This window comes from Rhinichthys klamathensis, unplaced genomic scaffold, assembly GCF_029890125.1.
Source record: "Rhinichthys klamathensis goyatoka isolate OS25496 unplaced genomic scaffold, OSU_Roscu_1.1 h1tg000185l_1, whole genome shotgun sequence".
In the NCBI taxonomy this organism is placed as follows: domain Eukaryota; kingdom Metazoa; phylum Chordata; class Actinopteri; order Cypriniformes; family Leuciscidae; genus Rhinichthys; species Rhinichthys klamathensis.
Window position 1 is genome coordinate 181,928 of NW_026606713.1, and position 18,357 is coordinate 200,284.

The 18,357-nt window shown below is 36.4% G+C and overlaps 1 protein-coding gene and 1 long non-coding RNA gene across 2 annotated transcripts in view; both read left to right on the forward strand.

Annotated features, from left to right (window-relative positions):
* LOC130095105 (butyrophilin subfamily 1 member A1-like) overlaps nt 1-18,357 on the forward strand; it is a 61,997-nt gene that overhangs the window by 2,712 nt on the left and 40,928 nt on the right. The window lies entirely within an intron of this gene.
* LOC130095078 (uncharacterized) lies at nt 13,467-18,060 on the forward strand. The gene is made up of 4 exons (XR_008808039.1): nt 13,467-13,671; nt 13,830-13,952; nt 17,544-17,708; nt 17,788-18,060. It is a non-coding gene; the product is annotated as an uncharacterized LOC130095078 (long non-coding RNA).

Genomic DNA, 18,357 nt, shown 5'->3' on the forward strand with positions numbered 1-18,357 from the left:
ACAACTCTAAAGAAATCCTTTAGATTATTAAAAAAATTCTGGATCTTTTGCTGTAGAATCATATTGACGCCGTAAGCAACAATATACATTTAAGTCAGAGATTAGACTCTAAATGAGTTCAGTGATTCAGATCAAATTATGATTATGTCAAAATATAACCAACACCACCTGATAAACATTTTCTTTGTTCATCTGGCAGTTATAACTCAGATACAACAAAGAAACAAATTTTAAAGTTAACAGTTTAAGGGTCAAGAGCCCAACTAAAGCGATCACTGATCACCATAATGGTGTCTTAAAAAATTCGATTTTCTCCTTTGGTGATTCTGCTTGTTAACATCAGGTGTCTTCAATAATGGTCAATCATCACTCAATTAATCACTTAATGAGCTCATTAACTTTAACACTCTTGAGTGTTAATTTAACACTCATATTTTAACACTGAGTCTGGAGCCATATAAACTCCCAGGAGAGTTAATTTAACTCTGGAGTTTTTGCTGTGTATAGATGTTGTCGTCTCTTCTTGTTGCACTAATGGAGGACCAAGTGAGGGAGGCAGAAAGGTTAGGAGTTGGTGCTGGGCAGCTCAGCTACAGCATTTGCGGCAGATCCGAAACGACCGCAGTGGCGTATTGTTAATGATTACACCCAGCTTCGACAGTTGACTGAATACATCACTGTCATTAGTGTCAAATATACATTTAGAATTTAGAATTGTTCCTTGAACTCTTAAATTCGATGAACAAAACATGCAGCTCTCGTTGACAGACATCTTATTCTAAACATAATCCTCTGATCATTCGGACTTGTTTTTTTTATTGCTTAAAACAATACACAAGTGATAACAGAAAACATAATACAAAAACAAACAAAAAATAATAATAAAAACAAAACAAAAATAAAATAAAACAGTAGGGGGATAATATAAAATAAACATGAACAAGTTAAGAGAAATTACATGACACTGAAAAAAGGAAAATAATTACAAACAGATAATGTTTTTAAGGCTTTTTTTGTTCTCAGACAACTTAATTGAAAAGAGGTATTTTTAAAATTCTTTCACAAATATAAGAAAGAGAGGTTTAGCATTTAGATATTTAGATTTATGAATATGGAATTCGGACTTGTTGTTTCCAGCCGGTTTCGGCGCATGACATACGTCACGACCACACGTTAGCGATTGGCTATGGCAGATCCTGAGTGACGCTGGGCAGATCCAATAGTTTTGAACTTTAACAGAGAACCCGCCTACAAGGAAGTAAACGTTTCTCAATGGAGCGAGGCCAGACTCTCTGTACAAATGAAATGTATGAGAGTCTGGTAGAACCAGGCTAGGATTCCCCTGCTGGACATATAAAACGCTTAACAAAAGACCAAACTCGCAGGCTAGCAGATGGACTCAGAATATGAATTTAACGCGCAAAGTTTAATGCTGAGCGTTTCCCAGTGATATACTGGCATAAATTTGGCTTGACATTGGACATTCACACATTTAGGGACCGTCTCTAAAGTTACATACGACATTGGTATACACGTTTCTAACTTCAATACCATTTGAAAAGAACGACTTACAGTCATAAAACCAACTGTAAAGTGTTCATGTAGGTGTCAGGCTCAGGCATAATGCGCAATTTATTCAAATAGATTGAAGTTTGCTATTGAAGTTCGAAACGTTTAGGCCTATAGGACTTGTTACTTTAGAGACGGTCCCTAAATGTGCGAATGTCAACCCAATTTTACATTTAGTCTTTTAGCTGACACTTTTATCCAAAGCGACTTAGTTAAACTAACAATATAGAACAACAATATGAAAGTGCTACTTCCCAGTTTAATCTAATGCAGTACATGTACATGTACAAAACATACTTCCAAAATAAGGTGCGAGTTTGGTCTTTTATATCACTGTAGTCCATTAAGCTACGTTAAGCGCTTTGTCCTGACGGAAGGGGAATCTTTGAGTATGATGATGTATTGAGGGAAACCGATTATAATCCCGTTCACTGTAGAAAAAGCTGATAACATAAGGCTACACAGGGAAAGTAACAATGAATGAAACATAAAAACAGCTTTTGTGCCTTTATCATCTTTTCCGCATATATACTGACCCAGATAATCGTCACAAAAAACTTAATGCATGCTGAGTTTTTATTAATGAATGGCTTGCTCTAACTGTTGCTCTGGTCTTCGTCAACAACACGCGCTTGCACCCCCTGCTGGTGAGGTCGACTAACAGCAGATGGGGATTATGCTCTGTAATCTACTGCTTTTCCTGCAGCTCCTGGATGTCAATGTTGAATTTACTGTCGAATTTGAACCACTGAATTTGTGGAAGCGAATTTGCAAAGCGAAATAAATATGCAATGCATATTTTTTTTAAGTAGTACAATTTGTAAAGACACTACCTGGGTCTGATCAATGGGGAATTTGCTGGTCATAATTAATAATTAATAACTAATAATTATTCATACAGATTTGGATCAGCCCAGTCTTACATGTTAATAAATCTCCCATTAAGGGAGGCTTTGTCATTTTACCTGCGTGCATACATGTGTATCCCCACAATTAATCACAAATGAATTGTAACTAATTATACAGACCACGTTTTACAAGACAGGTAAAATTAATTAGCTCAATTAATTTATAGAGTTGTGAAAACAAATTCTGTGGCCACAAGAATTAGTTTTCTTGCTCTATAAAGTTTACACATACCCGTCTGAGGTATTTCTGTAAAGAGCTCGTAACGTTATCGAAGCATATCAGTGACTTGGGTTATGAGCAACAGGCAATGAGTCAATCAAAAGGATATAATGTATTTAATGAAGCTGAACTACTTAAGCATTTACTACAATGATACATGTATTTACAAACATTAAACACAAACTAAGACGACGCGGGGCGTTTAGACAATTGGTACCCATGTAAACATGAGTTGGAGAGAGAGAGAGAAAGGGAGAAAGTTGGTGAGAGAGAGCGAGGGAGAGAGACAGAGCTGGTACAATTTCACCTCGACATCAACCTTTCTGAAACAACACGAAAACACATTCTTAATGCTCTGAAAACAGGGTAACCCAAATTTACTTGCATGTGGAAGGGTTCTCTCATGTGTTGCTGCGTTCCTTGAGCGGCCTGCATGTTGAACGAAGGTCCTGTCCTGCTTGCGCGCGTCGTGTGGAGCGCGGCTGTATGGAAAGCCAAAAGGGTCAAATTTCGCCACTATCCAAACGCGTTTCATTCTCAGAACGCCGGTATTTACGGCGTTTAAGACGAAAAGACGCCGCAAATTACGGCGTCCTGTGGTACAAACGCCGCAAATTACGGCGTTTACAAAGCCAATTTGCCGTCATTTTCGGCGTTTTTTTTTATCCAGGCAATGACGCCGTTTCTGACGCCGGAGGCCACCCACAGTGCGCCGTTATTTGCGGCGCTTCTGTCTGACAAAGACGGCGTAAAAAGCGGCGTTTTGTATAATATTATAAGCAGCCCCACCCTTTTCTTCAAAGTTCAGCCCATCTAATGGATGGAAAGACAAATGTAGTAGATTGTCGATCTGAATAGCGATCCGTCTTTAAGGTTCTGTTTTTGGAATGTTATCCTGTCAAATTTTTATTTCTTCATTGGGCATGTGTAGGCTATCGCTTTTTTCCTTTATCGTATGTAAATATATAGTATGATCCAAGCCTCATGTCTGTGAAATACATTCTGCGTGCACGGCAGTCAATGTCGTTTTGCTCTTAGTGACAGAGGTTCGACTCCCAGGTTCGACCCTATTTTTATCTGCTTCGTTTCTTTTGTATTGGTCTGTTGTATGTCTTTTAAATTTCGAAAGACTACCCGATAGCTGACAACTGACTGAGTAAATGACAGCAGCAGCTGTTTTAAGCCCGCTTATAGTGGCTGCTGATGTGGGTCCCTTTATTGCACTGATTATAATGAGATGGGCAGATGCTTCACGATATAGTCCATTTCGCTTTTTAAGATCAATAAGACTTAAGATCATAAGAAGCAGTTCCCAGGATACACGAAAGGAGGTAGAGCCTTCCTAAACGATTCAACTATAAAACAAGAGATGACGCTCCAGCCCAAGCGCGGACTACCGCTGCTATCGACCATCATACAAGACAGGCTATTTCACATATAAATTATTTATTATCACGCTGCCCTTGTCTTAAAATAGACACTCATATTTGCTAACGGTGAATAATAGGCTATATTTTGAACTACCATTCATTCTGATGTGATATAACGATTATATGACGGGTTTTTTATTTTTATTTTAGTCTTTGCTGCCACATACATATTATTTTCTCGTAATAACGAGATCTTATTTTGTTAAAAACGAATTTTTTTCGCGTAATAACAAGATGTTATGTCGTTGAAACTGCATATTTTCTTGGCCTTGTGAGGACATGAGTCATGGCTACAAAATATGCCTTATCCACATTTTATTATCCACATAAAATGTATAGCCTATCACGCCTCTATCACACTTCTACGTTCAAAAAGCTTAAGCAAATAGTAGCAGCCCCAATCAGAGGCGAACACTGAATAGGAGCCCTAGGCAAAATTAATAAATGAGCCGCTTTTTAAAAATGTATATTTTATATGCTATACGTTTTCTACATGTGTATTATGTATGTGTATATATATATATATATATATATATATATATATGTGTGTGTGTGTGTGTGTGTGTGTGAATAGACTATCTTCATTACCTGATATAATTAAACAAAAAATAGGCCTAGTCGAAACACACACAGCCTAAGTTGTTTATTTTTTACAACATTGTGTTCTTATTTTGTTAAACGAAATGTCAATCTTCGTCTTTATAACAGATCAATACAATTCAATATAAATAATCTTCAAGATACAGCCTACAATCTTACATGTAAAGAATTGTCGCCTTTGTCATTTGTGTGGTGGAATCAGCAATGCTACCTATATAGAAATGTATCTTAATTTAAACCTTATTTTATTAGTTCATATAACTATGTCAACTAGTAAAGAGCTGGAAATGTATTAAATAATGTCAAATATTAAATGTAGGATATTAAATTGTGCACCCCTTCTACAGATGTAGGCTTCATATTTGATTTGCTATTTGGTATGTATTGTTTTTTATCATGGTGTTGTTGAAGAAAATGAAACGTTTTTGTTCCTCGTTTTTACGAAGTTCTGCAGGCTAAGTTTGTATGATGTAGGCCTACTATACTTCTGTAATACGGGATCTTATTGTTTTGGTGAGAAGTCTGTTTCTGCAGGTTATGCAAAAAAAAAAAAAAAAAAAAATTAAAAATAAGTTTGTGGTATTCACACCCACTCGAGCGATTTATTTGCTAAAAAGAAGCTATTGAGTATCGTCGAGAATTGGATTCGATTAAACTCGCCAATAGCGCGCAAGGTGGATAAGCCGGTTTGTGATTGGTTCCCGCAAATCTGTAAAGGAAGCAGCAGATATAAATGTACAGGTTTCCAACCTGTCCCGAGATTTACTGTCTACGGTCTTGAGCGGCAGGGCGAAATCAAATGGCCGGCAGATAAGACTGGTTCTACCATTTTACTAATATGCTTATTAAAAAGAATCATTAGCCTATTAATAAATTAAATTGGCTTCTAATCTATTTCTAAAGCCGTTTTCACAATTTTTGTATCATGGCAATTAGCATTCCAATTTTGATACTGGTAGGTGGAATTAATTGTCAACAAAGCAAACTATTTGAGTAAAAGTGTGAACAGTGTACACTACTAACTGCTCAAAATATTCATTTATGGAGACAAAGATGGAGGATTTAATATTACAGCTTTGATAAGAGTTTGGTTAAATTATCCCAATAACAAACAAACAGTCTTTTCTTTTCCTCAGTTGCATACATTTATTTAACCAGCTGTAGCCTAGATGAAGTCTCTAATGCTTAATATAAGTAAAACAACATAAAATAAAAGTACGGACAAGCCAGGTTACAATTAAACACATTTATGGTCAAATAAACTGCAGAACAACAATTTTCTCCCAGAGAAACCATATGAAAAAAAAAAAAAAAAAAAATACCTGAAAGGGACAACCACATGTCTTCATAGACATTGACACATTTTGCCATAGCCTCAGTAAAGCCAGAACTCTTTGGAGTATGGGTATTCCCAGCGAACCTCTGTCCTCACCAAGAGTTGCTGCAAACAATTTTGCTCTAGTTCAAACACTGTATCAGGAACATGCACTCTTTCCTGCCACTGGAACAGAGAAACCATATAAAAAATAAAAAATAAAGAATACCTGAAAGGACAACGACATGTCTTCATAGACATTATGACACATTTTGCCGTAGCCTCAGTAAAGCCAGAACTCTTTGGAGTATGGGTATTCCCAGCGAACCTCTGTCTTCACCAAGAGGGTCACATTGTTCAACAAGTTGCTGCAAACAATTTTGCTCTAGTTCAAACACTGTATCAGGAACATGCACTCTTTCCTGCCACTGGAACAGAGACTGTGCCTCTGGAAAAGCTCGAAATGACTGACCTGGGGCCGGGCCAGTGCTTGAAGCCAAATGCTGAGCTGGGGTTGCAAAAATATCCTGAATTGCAGTCAGTGAGGAGTTCTGCAAACTCAAGCAGCCTCGAACAAAAATTTGACAAGGGGTTTGGTGTCTCTCTGTTCTGAGTCCATGGTTGTTCCACTGTGCAGCAAACAGGTGAAGGTCTCTGTTTATTCGGGGGATGTACACAAAGTGTAAAGCCCAGAGGTGCATCTCATTATTTACGTCGATAATGTTCTCTTCCTCAAGGAATGAAAACAAGTCATAGTACGTGTTTGTAATCCCTTTCCAAACGTCCCCCCAAAGTCTCTCAATTCTTTGGTTGTGTGTACTTCTTCCCCTTATTGCACTGCCTCTTCTGAAACCTCTGTAGAGCTCCATAAATGCACAGATGAAGTTGTTTTCACCACCATGGTCACATCGGACACGAGAGGGAACGCCATACTTTTGAACAGCCTTCAAAAAGAGTTCCATGACTGTTGCGCTGCGATTGTTTGTCGATGCCTGGAGCATCACGATGAGTCGACTGAAACCGTCAATCCCTCCATGAATTACAATTCTCCACCTAAAACAAGTATGAATGCAGTTATACATCAGACATGCAATACCATACTTTAGAATTAAATGGGCTTTATGCCCAGCTGCACTACTTCCTGAACTTCAACCAGCTCCTTGTTTCCGGTCTGCCATTATTGGCCAAATTGATTAATTCAGGTGTGTCTGCTTATTGTTGCCATGACTACTGAGGTCAAGCACACCTGAATTAATCAATTTGGCCAATAATGGCAGACAGGAAACAAGGAGCTGGCTGAAGTTCAGGAAGTAGTGCAGCTGGGCATAAAGCCAATTGTAAGAGCCTACTACTATGCTTATTAACAATGCCCTTAAAGGGTTAGTTCACCCAAAAATGAAAATTCTGTCAGTATTTACTCACCCTCATGTTGTTCCAAACCTCTATGTGTTTATTTGTTCTGCTGAACACAAAGGAAGATATTTGGAAGAATGTTTTAATCAAACAGATATCATTAATACATTCTATGGTAGTCAATGGGGATTGAGATCTGTTTGATTAAAACGTTCTTCCAAATATCTTCCTTTGTGTTCAGCAGAACAAATAAACACATAGAGGTTTGGAACAACATGAGGGTGAGTAAACGATGATAGAATTTTCATTTTTGGGTGAACTAACCCTTTAAGATACTTTTACAAATGTTAGCCAAGTGTGACCCTGCTAAACCCAGCTAAAAGCATTACTTGGTGATTTACTGTTTTCAACATAAAAACACCCTACATAAATGTAAACATTTTGTGCAAATTACATTGATATCTGTAATACTGACTAAGACCATGTCAAATTTAAATCAAAGTGAAATTAATTATTGAAATCCAACTTTGAGGCTCATTATCTCAGTAGATTTTTAGACTTTTGCCTGGATTTTCAAATAATAAATAACATATAAATGCAATTATATGACATAACATTGCATGTAATTATCCAAAAGTTGAACAGTTTCTTAGTCTTTAGTATATATTTATTACAGGGTTTCTGCAAGGTTTAGTCAGTCAAATTTAAGACTTTTTAAGACCTTTTTATGACCATTATGATTTAAATTTATGACCTACACGAATTACGAAAAATAACTTAAAATAAAGAAAAAGTCTTTTTTTTTATTGACTTTCATTTAAATTAATAAGTTTCATTATTTAAAGGTTCCATTTTCTTAAGAGTAACAAACTGAAGGCTCCCTTTTCCTAAGTATCAATAACACAGGAACAACACTTAACAATTATCACAATAATATACCAGTCGATATCGATAATTATCACGATAAATGTCAAATCTTTATTTCTTTCAAGTTTAAAGGCAGATTTTTGCTCCTAAGTGAAAGTTGTAGAAACCAGAGCGTTAATTGTGGTTTTAAACTACTCTTTATTGTCAGAAGATAGCATGATAATCACTAACCAAACAGGTGAACATTTCACAAATATGAGGTAGAACATTCAAACATTTGTCATTTATCCTTAACAAAATTAATATCTTTATTGGAAAATGAATTTCTTGGTTTCTGCATGTGCTAATGGGGGATATTGTTTCAAGTCTTGAAACAGGTTTGTGTTGCCTGACTTTGACGGCACATATCTTCATGAAATGTATGAAAAACAGTAGCCTAAATACTGTATTTATATCCATTAGTCCTTTAATACATATACCGGTATCCCACATTTCATGGTGCAGTTAATATACTAGGCTAACGTTGCAGTAAATCCATGGTAAATGATGGTAATTTGTAGACGGAAAAGCTTTCTGACTGTATCGTTGCGCACAGTGTTTCTCCTGTTTGTCAGCACTGTTTCATCTGCCTTTAAACTGGTTTAAATCACTCAGACATGTGTGTTCTTCGCTGAACTCAAGCGCTTCTCACTGGATCTCGTGAGCGAGGCCGATCAGAGTAAACGCGTCTGCTCTAGTGAGCTTGATCGCGCTGCGCTGCCGTTTGGACTTTGAGCCGAGCGGATAAACGGTCCGTGAGGCGCGCGCGGTTCAAATGACTTTCGTTCCGCTTTTGCCGCATAAACATTATCGAACATTTATCGAACTCTTGATATCGTTTTATAAAGAAAAAATTATATCGCGATAATGAATGAATGAGCATATCAATTTAAGTGGCTAAATGTAATTTATGACCTTGTATGGAAAATCCGGACGTTTTTATGACTTTTTATTGTCCTAAAATTCGTATTATTAAATTTAAGACGTTTTATGACTTTTTATGACTCCGCGGAAACCCTGTATTAGGAGTTTTAAAATACTACAATTCTGCTCTTTAAGAAGAAGTAAAAAAAAAAAAAAAAAAAAACAACTACAAACTATTGGATGCACAGCTATATGACCCAATTAAGGTAAAATAAGAAATAAATTAATTTAAAGACTTAAAAACTAGTTTGCATACCTTATGAGTTTGTGGTTTCCATCTACATGCCAAAGTGAGTTTGGACCTGCAACATGATAGGCCCGCCTGTACAGCCTTTGTGTCAGAGTTCTCTGAGCAGCAGCAGCAGGATCAGTGCGAAGAACACTTGCCCGTACTCTGTGTCTTTGCACTAAGACACCTCGACCAAATAAACGTGCTCTTACGGATTCTGGTCCAATCTGCCAGTTACGTCCCACAATCTCCTTTACCAGGTCATCAAGTTCTGTTTCTGTTAGTTGTGTATATCTATTTGAGCGTTGTAAGTTGAATTTCCTATAAAAATACATTTGATTAAGCATTAATTGAACACAATAAACTAGCAAACGAAAAATGAAATTAATAAAATAAATATTATGATTGTTTTAATTATGGCATGCACACTTGCCTTAAACGTCGTTTTACTGTTGACCTAGACACGTGCAGAATGCTTGCCATCTCTGCAACAGTAAAATTGCAGGATACCAAAAACTGTAGTTGGTCTTGAGAAATCACGGTGGGTGAAGCACCCGTTAAACCAAAATTAGCTCTTGGGACTTGATTGATGCCTGGCCCTATAAAACACAAAATATCAAGAAATTGTCATGAAGGAGATAGATGAACCCAAATGCAGACAATATGCAACCACACAAGGTTTATTATTAACAGAAAACAGGGAAAACAAAACCCATGAGTGGGTAAAACAGAGGTAAGGATGGTTGACAAACAAGCAAACTATACCTAGACTAATTACAAAAAAACTCTTACTTGAAAAGGAACTCTCAGCAAAGGTACAAACACACAGGCTGGTTACCCATTGATTGACAATGATCCAACACAGGACAGAAAACATGAGGGGATAAAATAGGGAACACTAATGACGAGGACAGGTGAAATTGACTAGACAATAATGACAAGACAAGGTTAACAAGGGGGTGGAGCTACATAACGAGACAACACAAGCACACAGCCTAAAAACAAGGCCATGTGCCCGCACCCAAAACATGGTTCTGTCATGATCCTGCCTCAAGACTACAGAAAGGAAATGACAAGAGGGCAGAATCATGGCAGAAATACATTTCAGAGTAATCAGAGATAATAGTCAAATGTCATGTTCTAAACGTAGGGAAGTCACATACTGACAAGAGATATGAATAGACTGAATGCACTGTGTCCCTTTAAATAAAAATATCTGCTTAAATGTTTTCATCATTTTATATATTTAAATATTTAATATTTATATATAAACAATATGAATGTAAGCCAGAGGAGAACTGGCCCCAACTGAGCCTGGTTTTTTCTCCATCCAATCTGATGGAGTTTTGGTTCCTTGCCACTGTTGCCTTGCTTTTGGCTTGCTTAGTTGGGTTCTCTTACGAGAGGTTCTGTCGTATTGCAAAAGCTAGCTTACGCTACGGGAAAGATTCATCTTTCTGAGAAATTGAAGCCAAAAAATTATCCTATAATTTTGTATCTATTGTCAACGCAGTTCAGCTGCAGCAGAGCATGAGCGGGCTAGCTAGCAGCTCATTGGCTCGCTCACAGGGAACTGCTCAAGCCTATGAGGAGACGCGATTGAACTCTCGTCCAATGAGAGTCGTGATGCTCTCATTGCGTCATAGCCCGCCTGAGCGGGCGAGGTCAGAGAGTATAAATACTGGCGTCTTAGGCTGTAACTCTGGTTTTCATAGAATGAAGCGAGAACGCTAGTAGCACAAGCACGGCCGGGAACGCAATACTCGTTCCCTCATCTAGAGAGAACCGAGGTTACGTTAGGTAACCGATTCGTTTTTTAATATTTAATATTCACAATATTATTGATGTTTTTGTACTACTTTCATGTTTCACTTTCATGTTATCACTGTGAAGCTGCTTTGATACAATCTGTATTGTGAAAAGCGCTATATAAATAAATGTGACTTGACTTGACTTGACATTTTCATCACGTAACATTATCACTAGGTTACCTTCTTGAACATCACTGGTCAAACTATGGACCACTTGGCTAAGTTCTGCAAGCAGTTGTTGCAATGCATCTGTAGCGGGTGGACTTAACAGATGACCTTGGGCCCATGTCAGACTTCTTTTCAGGGCATCAATTCTAAAGAAAACAATCAGAAATAGTGATTACAATATAACACAGAAGCATGCACTTATATAAAAAATACAAATATCTGAAAACATAATGTGAAAATGGTGCAAAACACTGCCACTTCAACTGAAATCATTAGCACAATAAAAAAAAATTAATTAAAACTTGCACTTACAGCAGTGAGCCTTGCTCATTTATTTTATTAGCAATTTCATTCAAGTTTTTTTTCTGGAACAATATGACAATGCTGCAAAAACATAGGCTACCAATGTTTTAGCATTGCAGCATCAACATATCTAATAATAATAATAAAATTACATATGTCTAATTTGTATATAGGCCTACCAAATACGCTGCAATTGACACATACATTTAAATATGTAGTCTTAATAACATTTAAAAAGTCACATAAATCACTAAATAAGTGGATATTTAATAGTCAAGACATTATTGAAGATTTATATTTCATGTATTTCTACAGTGCAAAGTCATCGTTTTGACACATTTAAAAACACTCACCTGGATAATTGTACATCCTTATCGAAACTGCCAGTTTGAATAATCTGTACACAGTCGTTGAACACACTCTTACAGTGTAGAAGAAAATTCATACGTGCCATTGCACTAACTGCAGCGTACGAGTGTAGAACAAATTTATTGGAATAGAAATCTACCAACTAAAATTACGTATGCAAATTTGAGTGCCGTCACGTGCCTTACAATTTGACCAATCGTTAATGTGACCTAGAGATTTTTTTTTTTTTTTTTTTTTTTTTTTTTTTTTTTATTAAGGCGCCACTTTTAAGGCTGCCCGCCACTTTTAAGGCTGCAGTGGCGCCATTAAGTTAAACAAAATGTCTGATCGTCATGTTCATTCCCGTTTATCGGATTTACGAGCAAGGTTCAATGCTCAAGTGGACCAACTGATTAATCAAATGGAGGAGCCATCCGGGGAAAATCTCGTGGATCAGTTGAGTAACGTTACTGGTTTTACTGTTGTTATTATTACAAGGATGTAATAGTGCAATATATATATATATATATATATATATATATATATATATATATATATTACACAGTATTGTCCTGTATTTTTTACAGTCTATGTATATGACTAGCCTTTATTTTTTTTCATAGAAAATTTATCTCATTAAGCGATCTCGTCACATGTGAAATAACACTCTATAGCCTGCGTCAATAAGCTAACCGAGTTGCCCTGGACTAACGTTAACCTGGTAAATAATTGTAATTGCACTGTTATGCAATTAAGTCTGTTATTTTTCTAATTTTTTTGTCAACTTACTGTTAATAAAATATTGGTGGGCTATGTATTATTATTATTTATTTTTTTACAATGGCCAGCCTAAATCCAGAAGTAGGTTATACGGTATGCCATTTGATAAATTGAAGAATTTTCTTTATAAACGACACAAGATGCGCTTAAAATCATGTTTTGCAAATTTTACACTTCATGGGGATCATTTTTTATTCGGGACAATACGGTGTAAATTAGGCCTACAGTAGTGTTTGAGTGTGGTGATGAAAAATGTAAGCAAATTATTACGTTAAAATTATTTAATACTAACATATGAGCACATTGTTAGTATATTATTAGAACATCTCTTATATTTTGTAGATTCCAAATGTTTAGAAGCAACAGAAGTAGTGCCGGGCCTACCAGACGAAGGAGAAGACAAGTCACGCAAACACGAAACGTGACTTTCAGAATTATTATGTTTAAAAAACATATTGAGCGATATTCATCGCACACTGGTAAATTACAGTTTACTACAGTTTACAATGAATACAGTATTAAATCAATTTGAATCACCAGATGAATATTGTATATTGTTAAATGAAAATGCATGTTTTTTATATTTTCCCAGATGGAACTCCACAATGCAAAGTGATTGTCCCTTTGCACCTTAATGAATTTGAATTTAAGGAGGTGCTGAGGGAAAAATTCCCAGACCTCCCAGAAAGGTTTGAATTTTGCAAGGTAGCCGGAGACCGAAAGGTTATACCAATTCAGCTGTCAGTGCCAGCAGAAATTAAAGCATGTAATGTGCTGGGCCGGTCAGCTCTATATATTAGACCACTGGTAGGCAATATTTTCACCCTTGCTTTACAAACAGATATGTAAATTTTCCTGCTCATATTTCTGTAAGTGCTGAAATATATGTTATAGTCATAAACCACCACATCTTTAGCTTGTATGCTGAAATAATGTTTAAAATAATTTTTTGTTGTGTTTGTTAGGAGATTCCAAGCCAAACCACACCAAACCAGGCAACTGAGTCATCTCCACCTATTTCCCCAAACACAGCTGCATCTCCAGGGCAAAACCATACATCTGTGTCAACCCCCTCAACCTCCACAACAGTAAACATGTCTTCAAACACTCGAAGCCCCTCTGAAGTTGATGTTAGTGTAGAATATGACATTATGATTTTATTTCATTATCTTTTAGATCAGAAATAACAAATGTGTACATTTTCCGTGTTTATATTTCTGTAATCACTGAAAATATATGTTGCCATAAACAGTGCTGGGCTAGTTACTCAAAAATTAATTATTTTACTCATTACTAGTTACTCCTTTCAAAAGTAATATTGTTAGTCATTATTTATAGAGTAATAATTTATTAATTTACTTATTACTCAACAGTAATTAGTTACACAACTATTTACATTAATTTTCCGTTACACCCCAAAAATTGGTAATTACATCATTTTTGAAGCCTGTGAATCTATGTAAGTTACAGATAAATGAGGAGTATTTTCTTAAACTTCTGTTATTTAATAACATATTAACAGCAACATAGTAAAATCTGCAACAGGGCTCAAGCAGGTAGAACCAACCAAACATGTTGGAAGAGCAAAAAAGAAACCAACAAATGCCAGCAAATTTAATCTGATGATGAAATAAATGTATAGAGTATGCTATGTATTTATCTGGCAACCAAAAATAGTGGAATGTGGCCTTTGTATTTTTCACTTAAATATGACCTTAAAATATAAAAGTAGACAAATAAATCAGTAGGCACCCACAACAATTAAGGCAAACTCTATTACAATAGGTGATATACTTACTACTTGAATCCATGTTTAATTTTAAACCGTTTTTGTGTGTATGCGTGTGTGTGTGTGTGTGTGCGCCTATTGCGATGAAGATGATTCAGGATATTTAAGGTTGAGTTGATGACAGTAGACAAAGTCTTAGTACCACTTCACAATTTACACGTGACATTGATGTTTTTGTCTTACTTTCTTTCTCCCTACAAAATTAGCATAATGGCTATATTTCCAGCCACTATATGATGTGGACTAGCTTCTATATGACGAAGCTAGCTTGACAATCGATAACAATAGAAAGTAAGCAGACATTTTTTGGGATGGTAACTAATATTATTACTAATATAATTATATTATGTTATTAATACTATTACTTGTATTTGTAATGAGTTATTGGGTTCCATATTACATCTCTCGGGTCCGCTTTATAATGTGTTATTTCGCCAACACTTCGTGGCCTATGCACACTAGCTTGCTTGATTTACGTTAGTTACGCGCATTTACACACTAAGTCCAATGGTTAAGTCAGGTGTTTCCCGCACAAGGCACTTTGTGTTGTACGTTGCCATAACGTTCATGTGCGCACAAAACTACTACGATGGTACCTTAAAGGAGAACTCCGGCGCAAAATGAACCTGTTGTCAAATAACACATCGGTACCTAGTCAACCGTTCTCTGAGATTTGATTTCATGATAATCGAATATAAAGAGTTTTATCTCTAAAAACTGTTTAGTGTATAACGCTAGTATATAGGGCATAGAGTAATGAAAAATAAAAATCGCTACTTAATACCACTAACAAGGCTCAAAATAGCCCCACACTAACACAATAACATAATGAGTGTCCATACATGCAAAACACAAGCATTGAGAACATTGTAAGAGTACAGACCGTTTAATAAGAAGATACTTTATAAAGACAGCTCACTTTGTGTATACAGGCCTGAGCCATCTTTGGAAAACAGACTCGATAAATCGATCCCCGAACGCTGTTCATACAGTTCAGAAGTTTGCTGAACTTCATACAGTTCAGCTCACTTGGCACATCGTTCGTGGTTCGACTTTTTCCAAAGATGGCTCCAACCTGTATCCGCGAAGTGGACTCTTTACATTCGATCATCATGAAATCAAATCTCAGAGAACGGTTGACTAGATACCAATGTGTTATTAGACCAAAGGTTCATTTTGCGCTGGAGTTGTTCTTTAATATTTCGCAGACACACTGTGAAACATTGCAAAAATAGCCTGAAAGCGCTGAAATGTGATGCTTGGAAAACTCAAGTGTCAATATATTTGGCTCACCAAAGAAGATTACAAAGAATTTTTCTTTTTTTGGCCCTTATTTAAATGTAAAATGATGCGTTCCGTATCAAATCAATCCGGGATGTGATTTGTCCATAGACAGTGGATTTGTCCCATAACTTACATGACCCAGGTCCCAGACATTCATTTGGTGGTTAGGCTAATGCATGTTTGCATCTTTTTTTTTCCAGAGCGACAGAGTCTTGAAAACATGCAATGTAAACAGGTGTAATGCACTTTTTTATTATTACACCAGCATATACTGAAGAGCTTTGTAGAAATAAATAAATTAATCAAATGTAAAATAATATTTGTTCTGTTGCAAGTTCATATACTTGATCTCATGTTTTCTCATGTTTTATTGTTGAGCTGTCAAGTTGTCATGTTTACATAATCAGTTCCAGGACCTTGACACATTTTATTTTTTATTTGATTATCATTATTTTTTTGATAGGATTAGGATTTACCAAATATTCTTCCATTTTATGCAAAACATAAATACGACAAATGGAATATCAGATCACTGTCATATGGCCAAAAATAAATGCAAAAAAAAAAAACTTTTTTGCCTAGTTGTTTGACAGATGAAAACTGTAACAATGTATCTTACATACACGATGTAACCAAGGGGGTAATCCATCGACCGGAAGTTGAAGCCGGCCGGGTGCCGCCATCTTGTAGCAGAACTTCACATGCGTTAGCATTGCCATTGACTCCCATTCATTTTGGCGTCACTTTGACAGCGAATAACATTACATCTGAGGCGTTTAAAGACTCCATTTGTCCATTATTTATTTCTAAAGAAACACGACAATGTATAATGGGCTCCATTACTTTCTATGTTACATTATGGCCCCGTAGAAACCGTTTTTGTAAAAATAGGCTAAAGATTGCGTCATAACCACTCGACACTCTGTCGCATTACCGTACAGACCCTTATATACTGTCTGTGGTACAGACAGGAGGCGTACTGGCGTTACATTTTAAAATAAATACTATACAGAATAATGAATCAGAATACTTACTCCTGCTCACTCACGCCAAAGAACTCTTTGCTCAAGCTCGCCGTCTCTGCAAGATTAACGTTGGCAGTTTGCACGCACAGCTACTAGAAGATGTACATCTGTCAGACAGGTTGCTCACGTCATCAAGCTTAGTTTGAGACGTTTGAGTCTGCGCGTCAGGGACGGAAGTGCTAAAAAATCGCTAAAAATGGGCTTCACTTGTCTCAATTGAGATCCAATGAGATGGCTCTGTCCATTTCTTATACTGTCTATGGATGTAACCTTGCTCTCACTTGAAATGTGTCCCCACATTAAGTCCTTGAATTTGAGGGTTTTGGACCTGGAAAGTCCTTGAAAGGTCCTTGAATTTGATGTTAACCAAGGTGTGGGAACCCTGTATTACTTACATTACTAGTTACCAGGAAAAGTAATATTATTACTATAACTAGTTACTAACTACCAGAGTTAGGGTTACTAACTAGCCCTTACCCTTACTAGTAACTAGTAACTGCCCAGCACTGGCCATAAACATTCACAGGTTTAGCTTGTATGCTGAAATAATGTTTAAAATAATTTTTTGTTGTGTTTGTTAGGAGATTCCAAGCCAAACCACACCAAACCAGGCAACTGAGTCATCTCCACCTATTTCCCCAAACACAGCTGCATCTCCAGGGCAAAACCATACATCTGTGTCAACCCCCTCAACCTCCACAACAGTAAACATGTCTTCAAACACTCGAAGCCCCTCTGAAGTTGATGTTAGTGTAGAATATGACATTATGATTTTATTTCATTATCTTTTAGATCAAGAGATAACAACTACTTTTTGTTTTGCAGCATTATCAACAAAGACATGGCAGTTTTTTCGAGGAATCAAGGTTGCTCAATTGCTTTACAAATTATTAATAATCATAGTCTGTAAGAGAAAACTACTTAATCAGTGTGCTTTTGCAATTTGTTTTGGTGAGGGAAATCATCTATATTGAATATACACTGGAATCCTGGTCCTGGAGGGCCCATGTCCTGCAACATATAGCTCCAACCATCTCCAAGAACACACCTGCCTGCCTGGTAGTTTATAATCCTGTACCTTGATTAGCTGGATCATATGTTTTTACAGCTGGAGATAAAATCTGCAGGACAGTGGCCATCAAGTACCAGGATCGCCCACCCCTGATGTATTGTTTTTGTGCTTGCTTTTTATCAAGTGTATAAACAGTTCTTCATGAACAGCAAGTGTCATCATTAATAACATTTAAAAAAAAAAATATCATAAAAAAAATAAAATAAATAAACTTTGATTAATGGACAATTATCTCTTGTGATATAAACCTAATTTTAATTTACTGAATGAACAATTCAACATTTAATGATACAATGTATATGTTTAAACTGGTTTATTGTTTT